At 41.0% G+C, this 13,306-nt stretch overlaps 1 protein-coding gene across 3 annotated transcripts in view; it reads right to left on the bottom strand.

The window, feature by feature from the left end:
* Positions 1–13,306, bottom strand: part of SVEP1 (sushi, von Willebrand factor type A, EGF and pentraxin domain containing 1) — a 2,252,988-nt gene that overhangs the window by 1,689,387 nt on the left and 550,295 nt on the right. The window lies entirely within an intron of this gene.

The raw sequence follows: 13,306 nt of genomic DNA, 5'->3' as shown, positions 1-13,306 counted from the left end.
AGCATGGGTAGCAGCTGCTGGAGGGTGAGAATTTTGTATTTTGGGATCACCATGAAGGTGTTTAGAATGGATAGATCAAGGATGGGGCTCCAGGTGCCCTCTTTTCTGGGCACCAGAAAAAGTCTGGAGTAGAAACCTTGGCCTATCTGTTCTGCAGGAACGTGCTCTACTGTCCTCATAGGGAGCAGGGAAAGGATTTGCTTTTGTGCCTCTGCCCACTGGTTTGGTGGTAGATCTGGGGACCCTTTTGGGGTTGGTAGGATGTGGAAGGAAAATTTGTATCCCTGAGACACTATGTTCAGAACCAAGTGGTCGTTGGTAATGGTGGCCCAGGTGCTTGCGTGAAAGGAGAGTTTTCCTCCTAGGAGTAAGTAAAGGTGGGCAGAGGGAGGGGGTGAGGGAGGTGAGTCATTGTGAGTTCTTACCATAAGGGGTGGCTTAGAACTCCCTCATTTTGAAGTGGAGGTAGTCTACTGCTTAGATCTCTGCATTCCCTGTGGCTGCTGTCTCAGGGGTCTGGTTCCCCGAGGGCTAGGCTGGACTGGCTTAGTGGGAGCAGGAAAGGACCAGTGTTTGGTGGGACAATGCCTGCTGAACCTGGGTGGCTGGAACTTCAAGAAATTATTAACTGTTTGCATAGATTTTGCTTTTTCTTCCATCTTTTTTAAGACCTCTTCTGTCAGTGCCAAATAAGTTATCTTTGTGCAAGGGGGCAGCCAACAATTTAGATTTGACATAGTCCGGCAGGGGCTGTTCCTTAACTCATGCATGTCTTCTAATGACAGATCCAGTGACTGCTGCCCTGCAAGAAGCTTCTAGGGTGTCAAAACCACAGTGCAAGGTGTGTTCAGTTACTTGACTTGCAGAATTCATTAACTCCTGTAATTCTTTAGATTCTGCCCAAGCAGGAAAGGAAGACATTTTTTGTTCGAGGAGTTCCAGGGTATGTTGCTTAAATTTCAGCATATGGAACTGACAATTTAGTGCCTTGATAGCAAGAGTAGGTGAGGTGTATACTTTTTTACCCCATCTGTCTAGTGCTCGGGAATCCCTACCTGAAGGAGTGGGATTCTTAGCAATGGTTTCTTTAATCCCTTTAGGCCCTTGAGCAATTACCTCAGGGTCAGCAGTAGGATTTTTAAAAAGAAATTTGTCTGAGTCAGGGATTCTATAGTACCTGTCTGGTTTTCTCGGTGCAGGAGGGAAGATGTCGGGAGTCAAGCTGGATTCCAGGAAAACATCCTGTACAACATTCAGGACTGGGAGGATGGCCAAGGGTCTGTGCTGTGGAAGATCTAGGAATTCACTGAGTCTCTTTTCAGACTGAGGGTAGTCTTGACTCTCCCATTGGAAATGCTCCCTTAAGGTATGCAGGGTTTCCCCAAAGGAAAAATCCTCTGGGGAAGAGGCTGAAGGAATGGAATCCTCTGCATCAGAATCCTCATAAGTAGAGACGGGTTGCATGTCTTCATATTCAGATGAATCAGAGTCATCTGACTCTTGTTCAGACAAAACTACAGGGGAAGTATCTTTTCCAATTGGAGCACTGGAGGAAACAACTCTGTGCAGTCTGGCCTGATGGGTGTGGGGGAATTCCCCTGAAAGGGGGAGGATTTTCTATCCACTGCCAATTGTATCATCACTGAATTATTCTCAAAACCCATTTTTCTGAGTTTATTTGTGGCCAGAGTTCAGGGTTTGCAGAGACCCTGAGGAATGAAGGAAGAGAAAGAAGGGCAGGAGGGGGAATAGGGTGCTCTGTTACATGCCAAAGTCATTCCATTGTGGGGAGTTGTTCTTTTTCAGAGGGGAACCCACTTTTGTTTGGTTTTGAAGCATTATTCTCTCGCCATTTCCTTTTGGATCCCTGACGTTTGTTTGGCTGGGATTTTTGTTTGTTCTGCTTCTTGAAAAAGAAGATTTGTTTGAAAAGATTTGGGTACATGAAACACCTTAAATACCCCATTCATTATTTTGCTTCTATTATCCCACTGTTTGAGAATCTGTATAACAGAGGGCCCAGACACCAATTCAGAATTTAAAGGTGCATTCAAAATCTCAGCTTTTAAATCATCAGAGACATTCTGATTACTTAATGAAATGTATCATCTTAAAACAACAGATGTAGCATCATTTCTCCAGACTGTATCTGCACATTCAAGCACAGCTTCAAAGCATGTTTTGAAATGTGAGTCAAATTAGAAACAATTTCATTCACGTAGCACTTTTGCACTGCAGGTAAGGATGCAGCAAAATCAACCAGCTGTACACACACACACTGTAAAATAAATATCTATATATAGCCTTGATAGTTTAACATTCAAAAGGCTAAATTGCAAGCAAGAGACGTCCTTTGTCCCTGAAGATCTAACCATTTTCCCTCTTTATTAAATGGCATTAGATTAGATGATGCCAAGGACTTTTTATTTGAGCAGGAATATGGAGAGATTCAGCTGGGTCAGCTGGTAAATGAGAAAAAAGATCTGTCATATCCCAGGAGACCCTATATTTTCTCTGAGCCTTTTTAGGGACTGCTGGAATAGATACTGGTGTCCTGCTAGGAACTGGTAGAATAGATACTGGTGTCCTGCAGGCAGTTTAAAAACATCTTCCAAAGCCAAAAAAAGAGGGTTGATAGCTACAGAATTGGGCATCCCCAGATATATAAGGTCACCTTGTTCTGGGGTAGTTTCCAACTGCTCCCAAGCAAAAACTTCACTAAATCTAGCAATCATCTTAGGAAAAGTGAACACTTGTTTGGACTTGGAATCAGAGTGACTGGACTCAGTGTCAACTAGGAAATCACCACTATCCTCATCAGGTTCCTAGTCATTCTGTAAAACAACAAAAAGATCCCTAGTCAGACTAGCACTAGAGCCATAGATGGGAACACAACCACCAAAATTAGTTGTCTACAGAACACTCAGGCAAGGAAACCACATCATCTTTATAATTATTTATAATATGATTATGCTGTACTATAAAGCTTCTGCTTGTTTTTGTTGTGAACTTCACTGTTAGACAAAATATCTGGGGACACGGTATTATGCCTTGCTAGATGTCTCTTACCCCAGACTACTCCTGCACCTAAAGGCTTTGGTTCTCCTATACCTGTAAGACCCAAAGGATGTTTCTAGCCCTCATTCTATAGTGGCTGGCAAAGCTGCAGTAGAGGAAAATGGGGCAATAGGTTATTGATCTATAGAACGAGCAGTGGCCTAACAGAATCACTAACTGTACACTGAGGTATATTTTTATTTATAGGTTCATAGATTCATACAGGTTGTTACTAGGCTAACAGCCACTAGGGCCATTACAAGTCTATCCTCATACCCCAAACTATTCGGGACCAAAGTATCATGGGCATCTAAAAAGGGGGAGGCATGTTAGTAGAGATGTAACTAAGGATTTGTAGGGGTGTTAAGATAATTATTTTCTTATTAATAGTCTCTGTCCACAAGGGATATGGGGGCCAGACAGGGGAAAAATTTGAAGAATATTACAAGCCTAGCCAAAAAGTAGAGGTCAGAATCAAACACTGTACCTTGTATCTACAATGTAAAGACCTGAACCATTATTTCACCCTTCCCCCATAATAATACTTAATACTAATCTACACTGAAATTTGAACCTGCTCATAGGCAAACAACATTTATACTGGCCAATTGCTGAACCAGTTGAGCTTATGGACATCACTTTGTTTTTTTATCTCTTTAGATGGAATCAGTGGTGGGGGGTACCAGAGTTAGGATCCATCAAGTCAGGGTACAGAAGACCAGCCAGAATAATAAACTGACAGTAGGGGATAATGTATCACAATAAGCAATTAAAGTTTCTAGTAATAAGTTTATTCCCACACAACTAAACTCTGTCAATCTATGCCACTATTACAAAAAACTGTTGGAAATGTGTTCAGAACTTTTTTATAACTGACAGAATTTAAAGAATTTCTAGTACACAAAGTCCAAACAGTAAAGCAACCAATGTGCCAAACCAGTGTTATAAAATAACTCCAAACACTTTAACTGCCAAAAATGGTATTTACTAGAAATGTAAACTCTATCTCCCTGTCACAGTAGGTAGAATCTTCACAGTACAGTCAAATAATTTCATTATCAGTAAAACTGCAATCCAATATTAAAAACACACAGAGCAGAGTCATACATATATTAAATAATGTATAAATACTGAAAAATCCATGTTCTGCAATGCTTTCCTGTCAAAATATGAAAAAAGCAGAATGACAATAGTAAATAAGAAGTTTCCTCAGACAGTAAACAACATTTGTCAAAAATAGAAACTATAACACTGCTACATGCAGAAATTCCAACTGGAGTTAAATTTAATTATTGACAGAAATAAAATGTTAAAATATTTTTAGATAAACATGAAAACAAAAAGGGAATAATAAATCTAATGATAAAATGAGGGGAAGGGGGTCCCCAAATGGGGCTTATATGAGCAGTAAGTCAGAAAAACAGCACTGAATCCTATGAAGAATCAGAAGACTTTATTTTTTGGAAGGCAGAAAAAGACTGAATACTCAGTTCCTGTGACAGCTAAAGGCTTCAATTTCAGGATTTGATCAGTCAATCAGCTTTGCCAGTAAGAGAGATGGAAGAAAAGGGAGTCTGAGCTTTTGAAATCTGGCCAGTAGAGGGTTACCTTGGCAGATAACTCAAAATGCCACTGAGGCATTTGAAATGATGAACATTAGCCATTCTCTTGTTGTTTGGGTATATCTGTAGTTTTGCAGGACTTCCTGGTCTTCCTCCATTGAGGGCTGTCCTTTGTTTCTCTTGCTGTCTTAAGTCACATTGCTAGCTGCTGTTCTCCAGTAGGTAACTAATATTATCATCACCTATTCTCACAACAAGATTATTACCATAGGCAGATGCTGACTCGGTAGAGCTTAAGGGTTTAGAATCAGCATCATTATGACTTCTAAGAGTATGTACAGTAGCTGTCAATGAGCTTTGGAAAAATGGGGCACTTGTGTGATTGACTGGATGAGGTTTGATGGCCCCTCATCTAGCAGGCTTAGGCACTGTTTTCTTGCCATCTTCAGCATAAGTGGGCATTTTGTTACTCGATCTTTTGTATGAGTGAGTGTGTGCACACGTGTGTGTGTGTGTGTGTGTGTGTGTGTGTGTGTGTGTGTGTGTGTGTGTGTGTGTGTGTGTGTGCGTGTGTGTGCTGGATGTGTTGGGTACTTACCAAATAGATTTATGGTTAAAAGGTAGCATCCAAGTTCAATAAATACTTGCATCTCTCACAGACTGAATCATCTGAAGACAACTATGTGTTTTTGGTGAAACTAAGGCAGTTGCCAAACTGCTTCAAAATACCAATGTACATTTGTGAATGTCTTTCTAAATACTTTAGTTATGTCTGTTTAATATTGGTTTTGCTTTTTTTATTCAAGTTTAAATATCTGTGAACATCTTATAAGAATATTTGCTTTTATTTTGATAATCAATAAAGTTGTTTTAAAAAAAAATACCAAGTGCCAATAGTCTGGCCATAGAAGGGGCAAGAGCTAAGCCAGATTTCATATCAGCCAGTAAAGTCCAGTTGGCATTAGCCTAAAGGCTAACTGTTACATTTGAAAGTACTACCAAAATGGAATTATTGGTGATGCAGTTTTTAGGAGAGAGGGAATATAGGAAACTGATGGGCAACTACTTACTGAGATGTTAGTACAAAACACTTCAGATTGTTAATTATGGCACAGAACTGATACATGAAACTTCTGTTAAGGACATCACTCTTTGGTTGCCATTCAAGTAACATGATATCTCTCAACTGTCCAGATTTTGGAGGAATGCCCCTAATTTTCTTCTCAAACTTTTGCTCTATCCCTACCAAAACTGAAAAATTATTTTGCTCTACACCTACTAAAACTGAAAATTTGTTTTGAGAAGTTCTAAGTTAATGGAGTCAGTCTTTAAAAAGTACAAATCGTTTGGGGTATTTTCTCTTATTATTTCTTTTTCTTTAACCATAACTCTTGAAGTAAATGTTGAGAGCCAGTTGTAGTACTTTGCAAGATAGCCCAGAAGTATAAATGCTTCATTGGAGTCATTTTAGATAGGAAAAAGATAGCATACCGTCTGATATGTGGTACTACTGTCCAACATAGGATTTGGGACTTCAGAGTCATCACTGAGTAATAGGCCTTAAACTTCTTCACCAAACATATAAATCTATGAGCCTGATGAACCAGTGAGCAACTTTAAAAGTTAGATACTCAGAAGGAATAGGAATTCTTGAAGTACATGCAAACAACAGAAGAGAATTTATGGCAGGGTCTCTATCAACTGTAGTATGACAATACTTTAAGCAGAATATGATTCAAAAGAGTAAACACATGATGCTTCTTCACCATAGGTGCATGCATCTTATTCCAAGATGGTGGCAGAAAGCTGTCAGTGAATGAAATACGCTTTCATATTCTTAATCATTTGTCCTGCTTATCTCAGCTCTGAACATGGATTATAATCTGTTTGTTGGTGTATGTGCTATCTGTTGTGAAGACTAGATCATGCATATATTCTTCTCTATTGTTACAACTACAATTTAGATTGGTCTATTGTTATAGTTGTGACAATTCTTGCTTTTCTGTCACTATATAAATGTTACGTTACCTTACAGTTGACATCCTGCCTAAAGGCAACACAAAGTATCAGCCACTTTGCATCTATCTCTTCTAGTGCAACACAAGGCACTATTCTTCTGATAAGATCTTTCATCTGACTTTGTATGGGCTATGAGAAATGATGGCATTTAAATTATAAAATGATTTGCTCCCATCACCTGTTGATGAGGTCATTGTTGTAGACTGGCTGCAATGTTTTAAGGTTTGGGTTTAAACCAAACACTACTTTTTATTATATGTTTGAGTGAGCCTTGATAAGTTTGCTCTAGTGTACTGACACTTGTCTCAACCCTCTCCAACATTCATTTCAATCTAAAGGTTCAACATTTGGAGCTATTTGAAAACTAAAAACAAAAACAAAACACTTTGATGTGAGCTGATGATTGATTTGGACATTTATTCTGTACTATGCCACGTCAGTAAACTGTCTTCAAAGTCTAGCTTTATGGACATCAATGGAATCACCTACAGTTTCTGTCAACTGCCCTATTTTGAAATCAGTGATAAGTGACAAGTAAAACTGTATTTATTATTTCTTATTTTACAGTGTGCTTGATAAAAGGTCTCTTTTTTATTAAACTACAGTTAAAGGTATTTATTGTGTTATAGGTGCTGCTTAAAATACTGTTTGAGTTCTGAAGTGCTTAGTAAAGAATCACTAAAGTAAATTTTATCTTGAATGACAGTTATTTACAGTATGTGTAGCAGTGTGATCTTGACTGTGCATTTGGAGGTCTTTTTGAGCCTGAAAAAAAGAAGCAGAGAAAAATGACATATTCAAGAAGAATAGCTGAGACTTTGATGAAATATGACTCATGTTTGTATACACAGGCTTTTTCTCTGGGTATGTCAGTCTCCTCCCATTTCCCACAGATATGCAGTAGGTGGGCTGGCACTCTAAAGTAAGTGTCTGTGTGGGGTCTAAATTAGAACATCGAAGTGTCAGGTTTTTGAATGTTCTAATATCGACACCTAGTAACCGAAAGTTTTCCTTGGGAAAGAATTTGGTTGTCCGTTATTGTTGCTTGGCTATTTTCAGCTCTGTGGTAGAAAGTTACGGTCAGGTTCAGGTAAGTGTGCATTTGTGTGGACGTGAGGGTTAGGGTGGGATAGGTGAGTTAGGGTTAGGGTGCGGGTCAGGTAAGTGTGCGAATGTTTGGACGTGAGGGCTAGGGTGGGATAGGTGAGTTAGGGTTAGGGCTCTGGTAAGGTGTGTGTGCGATAGTGACGGACCTTAGGGTTAGGGTTTGGGTTAAGGTAAGTGGGTAGATAGTGGTGTATGTACACTTTAGTGTAGGTTTAGATGTAAGATTTTAGGTGTATGTGTGTGGATTGCTGTGTGTTTGGTGTGTTTGTGTTGTGTGTATGTGTTTTGGAACAGCAATTTTTTTTCCCTAGGAAAAAATTTGATGTTCTAAATTTTCGATCTTATCAGTTACTAGGTGTCGATATTAGGACATTCGAAAACCTGAAACTGCGATGTTCTAATATAGACCCTGTGTGTGTGTGTGTGTGTGTGTGTGTGTGTGTGTGTGTGTGTGTGTGTGTGTGTGTGTGTGTGTGGGTGTGTGGGTGTGTGTTTGTGTGTGTGTGTGTGTGTGTGTGTGTGTGTGTGTGTGTGTGTGTGTGTGTGTGTGTGTGTGTGTGTTTGTGTGCATGTGATATGGGAAAAAAGCCTGGCAATCAACTTCTGTTACTTACTTGCTTAGTTTTTGTTGTTGTGTCTTTTGGCTTTTCCTGGTTACGGGTCGCCACAGCGAAACTCCAGTCCGCTAATGATTGGCAGTAGATTTTTACGTGCCGAGTTGCCGGCTCTGATGCACAACCTTCAACGAAGGTACGCCCATTCACGCATGTCTTAGTAAACTCTGTAACGGGTGACTATTGTTCATGGTGTCACTACAGGAAATGGATGTGACACAAAAGCACTGCATGCTTGGTGATATGACTAATTTATTATTTATCTGGTTGTAGGTACCAGAAGCATTCTGTTTGGGCAGGTGCTGCTGGTATAACAGATATGGGACTTTAAATCGAGAAATGAATAGTGGTAGAATCAAGTCTTTTAACTTTTTTTGATTTAGCAAGATGGTTGTGTATGTTGCAATTTATGCATCAGTATGTCAGTTCTGCCAAGAGGGAGAATGCAGCTATAAAATGTTTGCTCTCCCTCTCATGAGCTAGTAAGGCACCACTAGCAATGCAACTCTGCATTTCAGCTAATACCAGTGGACTTGAGAAATGACTTTTATAGGAATAGAATAATGTAATATGTACTGCTTAATCTTCACATACTGGTTCATAGGTAGGTACTAGGCTATCTGCCCGAAGGCATTTATAAGCCTAGCCGGAATGTGTTGGCTTTCATCACCCCCTTAGATTAGTTCCCTGTGCCTCTGTCCAGCAGAGCCATTGAAGTGATCCCTGGGGTAAACTTTCTGTTTCCCATCCACTCATCAAGGTTTCTCTTGAAGAGGGTTAGTGAGGAGCTCTGCCTAATGTAGATTGGAATCTTGTTCCAGAGCATGGGAAGTCTCTGGGACAGGAATCTATCCCTCCAACATGTCTTATTTATTGTTGTGGTGAGGTTTAGATCCCTGGAGCATGTGGCTTGAGGGGATATGGTTTTCTTTAGGTGGAGCATGTCCATCAATTCTGGGTTGGACATGGCCTTGTATGTCAGGAAGAGATCGCCTCTGAGTAGGTGGTATGCAACCGAGTACAGTTGGAGTTTCTTCATTTGAGCTGCATAGGGCATCTGCTTGAGGCCAGTGATCCTCTTGGTGAGGTACTTTTGTGGTCTTTCCAGTTGTTACAGGTGTCTTGTAAGGTACATCCCAAATGGGGCGTTGTACTCTATGATGGGTTTGATGAGTGATGTGTAGAGGGGCCCAATGGCCTCTTGAGATCTAGATGCAAACCCTTTTGTGATTAGGTGGGCCACATAGAAGGATTTCCTAACCACTTTGGCAATGTGATTACCAAAGGAGAAGTTACTATCTACTTGGGTCCCCAGATCCCTTATTACGTCTTCCGTATTTAGGGGGCTACCACCTATGTGGTAGTTTGTGGGTACTTTGTTTTTTACAATGGGGATGACTATGCACTTTTTGGAATTTAGCTTGAGGCCATGGTTTTGACACCAGGTATCTGTCTCAGTGAGACCCTTTTGGAGGGTGTCTGTGTCAGCTGGAGTGTGAATTATAGCCCCTAGTTTGCAGTCATCTGCAAACTTGGTCAGCCATAGTCCTCCTGTGCTTGCCTGTACCTCTGAGAAGTATATGCCAAACAGGAGGGGTCCTAGGACTGAGCCCTGGGGAACACCACTTGTATCTGGTTTAGAGTCAGACCTAGCTCCCGCAACTCTTACCATGTGGGTTCTGTCAATGAGCCAGTTGGCACCCATCTCATGATGTAGGAGTTTATGTTCAGGCTGGTGAGCTTGTCTATAATACCTGAGTGGGGAATGGTGTTGAAGGCCTTTGCGAGGTCTAGGTAGGCTTTGCGGACCACCTTTCCCTCATCTATAGCCTTGGTAACTGTCTCAAAGAAATCCACCAGGTTTAGGAGGCATGATCTGCCCTTAACAAAGCTGAACTGGGAGGGGTCCAGTGTTTGGAGGTTCCCAATGTCTCTGTTAATGAGATCCATGATGATGTGCTCCATAGCTTTGCAGACCAAGCTAGTCAGGCTTATATGGTGATAGTTCCCGGGGTCTGTTGTGGCTCCACCTTTGTGGAGTGGAATAACTGTTGCTGTGCGCCACTCTGTGGGCATGTAGCCTGTGGAGAGGCTGAGTTTAAACAGTGTGTTTAGGTGAGGGGTTAGTTCATCTTTGAACTCATGTAGGACACAGCCTGGGACACCGTCCGGTCCCATTGATGCTGTGTTTTTGGCTTTGGAGATGTCTGTTTTAACCTGAGTATCTGTGATTTCAGGGGCACTACATTCTTCTGGTATGGTTATAGGCCCTTTTGGGGGTGAGAGGATGGTGAAGTTTGCACTGAACACATCTGCCAGGATGTTGGCTATATTGGTCGGTTCAGTATATTTTGTGTCATTCTGCACTAACTCTGGGCAGATCTGAGAATTGCCACTTAGGTTCTTGACATAGCTAAAGAATGCCTTGGGGTTATCTTTGGAGTCCATGGCAATTTTTCTTTCAAAACTAGCCTTGGATGATTTTATGAGGGAAAGTAGTTTCTTGCTGATACTGATCAGGGATGTCTACGCTTCATGGGATTTTACTCTTTTCTGTACTAGTTTCCTCCTTCTATTGTATAGCTTGTTTATGGCATGGGTCCACCAGACTGGTTTCCTTTTCTTGGAGGAGTGAGTCTTGGTTTTGCTTGGGATAGCATGATCCATGCATTTTTGTAGGTGCCCGTAGAATGCATTAGTAAATGATTTTGCAGCTTGGACAGCATTATCCTTTAGCATGGGGGCTTTGAAACGTCCCACCTCTGTCTTAAGTAACATGAAGTTTGCTTTTGAAAAGTTTTTCACGGTGGTTTCTTTGCCCGAGGGTAGTGGCGGAATGTGGATATCCAGAGTGATTAGTTTATGGTCAGATCTAACCAGAGAGGGGTTGGCCTCCGGTGTGGACCACTGGTCACCCATGTTGGTGATGACCATGTCCAATATGTTGTCATCTATGGTGTGGATGTTGACCAGTTGATCCAGGGCGTCTGAGTTTATAAATTCTAGGAAATGTTGGGCAAGGGTGTTTGTACTTGAGTAGTTTTCCCAGTTAATGTTTGGGTAATTGAAATCACTCAATATCAGGGTGTTTGGTAGGACCTTTATGTTTCCCAGTGTTTCCAGGTATGCGGAATGGTGGCCCTGGGACATGGTGGGTGATCTGTAGCAAGCTACAATTTGAATAGCAGTTTTGCCCATTGTTAGTTGCACGTGGATGATCTCTGAAACATCGTGCTGTGCCACTAACCTGGAGGTGTGGGTATCCATGATGAATATGGATATGCCCCCGCCTTTTGTATTTTGGTCTGGGTTTTGTGGCCAAAATGTATGGTATGAGTTGTAGCCTGGTAGTGCTGGGGTGCTCTCTCTCGAGCCTTAAACCAGGTTTCTGTTACTGCACATGTATTGATTTTCTCCATACTTAGGAGTGCCTCAAGTGCGTGCATTTTGAGGTTTAGTCTTCTGGCATTGAGTAGCATTACCCTCAGTTTTTTATTACTTGGGTTTGTCTTTTGAGCCTTGCCTAAAAAAGGCACTATGGGGGTGGCAAGAGCCTTGGCCAGTATTCAAAAGCCTAAGGGTGACAGATGCAAGCCACCTCTAGCGAAGCAGCGTGGCTTGTCGAGCATGTCATTCCAGGTTGACAGACACTGGATCCCCTTTGAATGACACCAGAAGCTTAGCCAATTGTTGAAATTGATAATTTCCATTCTGACCCAGTTTTCATTTACAAGTTTATCTTATTTGCTTTCCACCATTTTAAGTGCCACTACATTATAATATATAGAAGTAATACAATGCTAATGCTTTTGCCAAGGGTTTAGTTAGTTAATTATCTGTTTGTTTGTTTATTTATTTTATTTTATTTGTTAAAATGAATTGAACACTTATGTCAGTGGACTATTTTCAGGCTTATTGGATTTGCTTATCAGTGATACCCAAAGAGCAAGACAGCCTGCATCTGTGACTGGTGGTGCTCTCATGGCAGGAGTGTTTGTGCTACATGTAACTCAAATACATTGTAATATTAGATGAACTTAATGCTCACCTTGTGCAAGCTATTTTCTCCAACAACTGGTGAATACAGAGGTGACATTACTCAAGCCCATCTCCAAAGGAGGAGGAGAAAGGCAGCATCCAGATGGGTATTTAGTCTGATCCTCGTCCAGCTTATTCCTAATGTGCCTGGTGATTTTCTGCATCCACGCATCCAAATCCATGAAGGACAGCTATAATTTAGGATTAACAAAACCCTGCTGCCTTAACAGGAGAATACCATAAGTAATAATACACTTTGAGTTATATTAACACTTTGTTTTTCCTGCCTGCTGTGGCATATACTATGTCAGTCTGGTTTATGTGTGGCTATTTATATAATGGTGCCCTGTTAAAAGTATATGATCTCTGCATATCTATGTAATTCATGTATAACATTCCCTAGCTGAACTCATACATGACATTTTGAAAGCAGCTACAAGGAAGTAACAATGTGTTGTAACAATGTGTTGCATCTTATTCACTCATGGAAAAATTAGATTACTTAAACAACACAGAACTAAAGTAATGTCTTTCGGCTTTGCCCATTTAGGGGTCGAGTTGCCAGCTCGATGCCCAACCTTCAAAGAAAGTACACCCATTCACGCACGTGCCTAACTGCATGTCTTTAAACATATCTTCACTGTGGGGAGGACATGCAGACTCCACACAGAAGGCGCTCCAGCCGAGAATCGAAAGGGAGAACCTCCTGCTGTGAGGCGACAACGCTAACCGCTGCACCAGCGCTGCTACCTAAACAACACAGAACTGTTCTTCTAAATCACTAAAGCAGAGTTCATAACATTATATGCAAACACTTAGTGATAGCTGTGCAAATAAAATGAAAGTTGTCCCTCAGACTCTCATATCAGTAGATAGTTTTAATAATTAAGAAATAAACCAACAGTACTC

This window comes from Protopterus annectens, chromosome 2.part0, assembly GCF_019279795.1.
Source record: "Protopterus annectens isolate FY-2018-M chromosome 2.part0, PAN1.0, whole genome shotgun sequence".
In the NCBI taxonomy this organism is placed as follows: domain Eukaryota; kingdom Metazoa; phylum Chordata; order Ceratodontiformes; family Protopteridae; genus Protopterus; species Protopterus annectens.
Note: the sequence above shows the minus strand (reverse complement) of the source record. Positions and strands in the feature narration are given on the sequence as shown.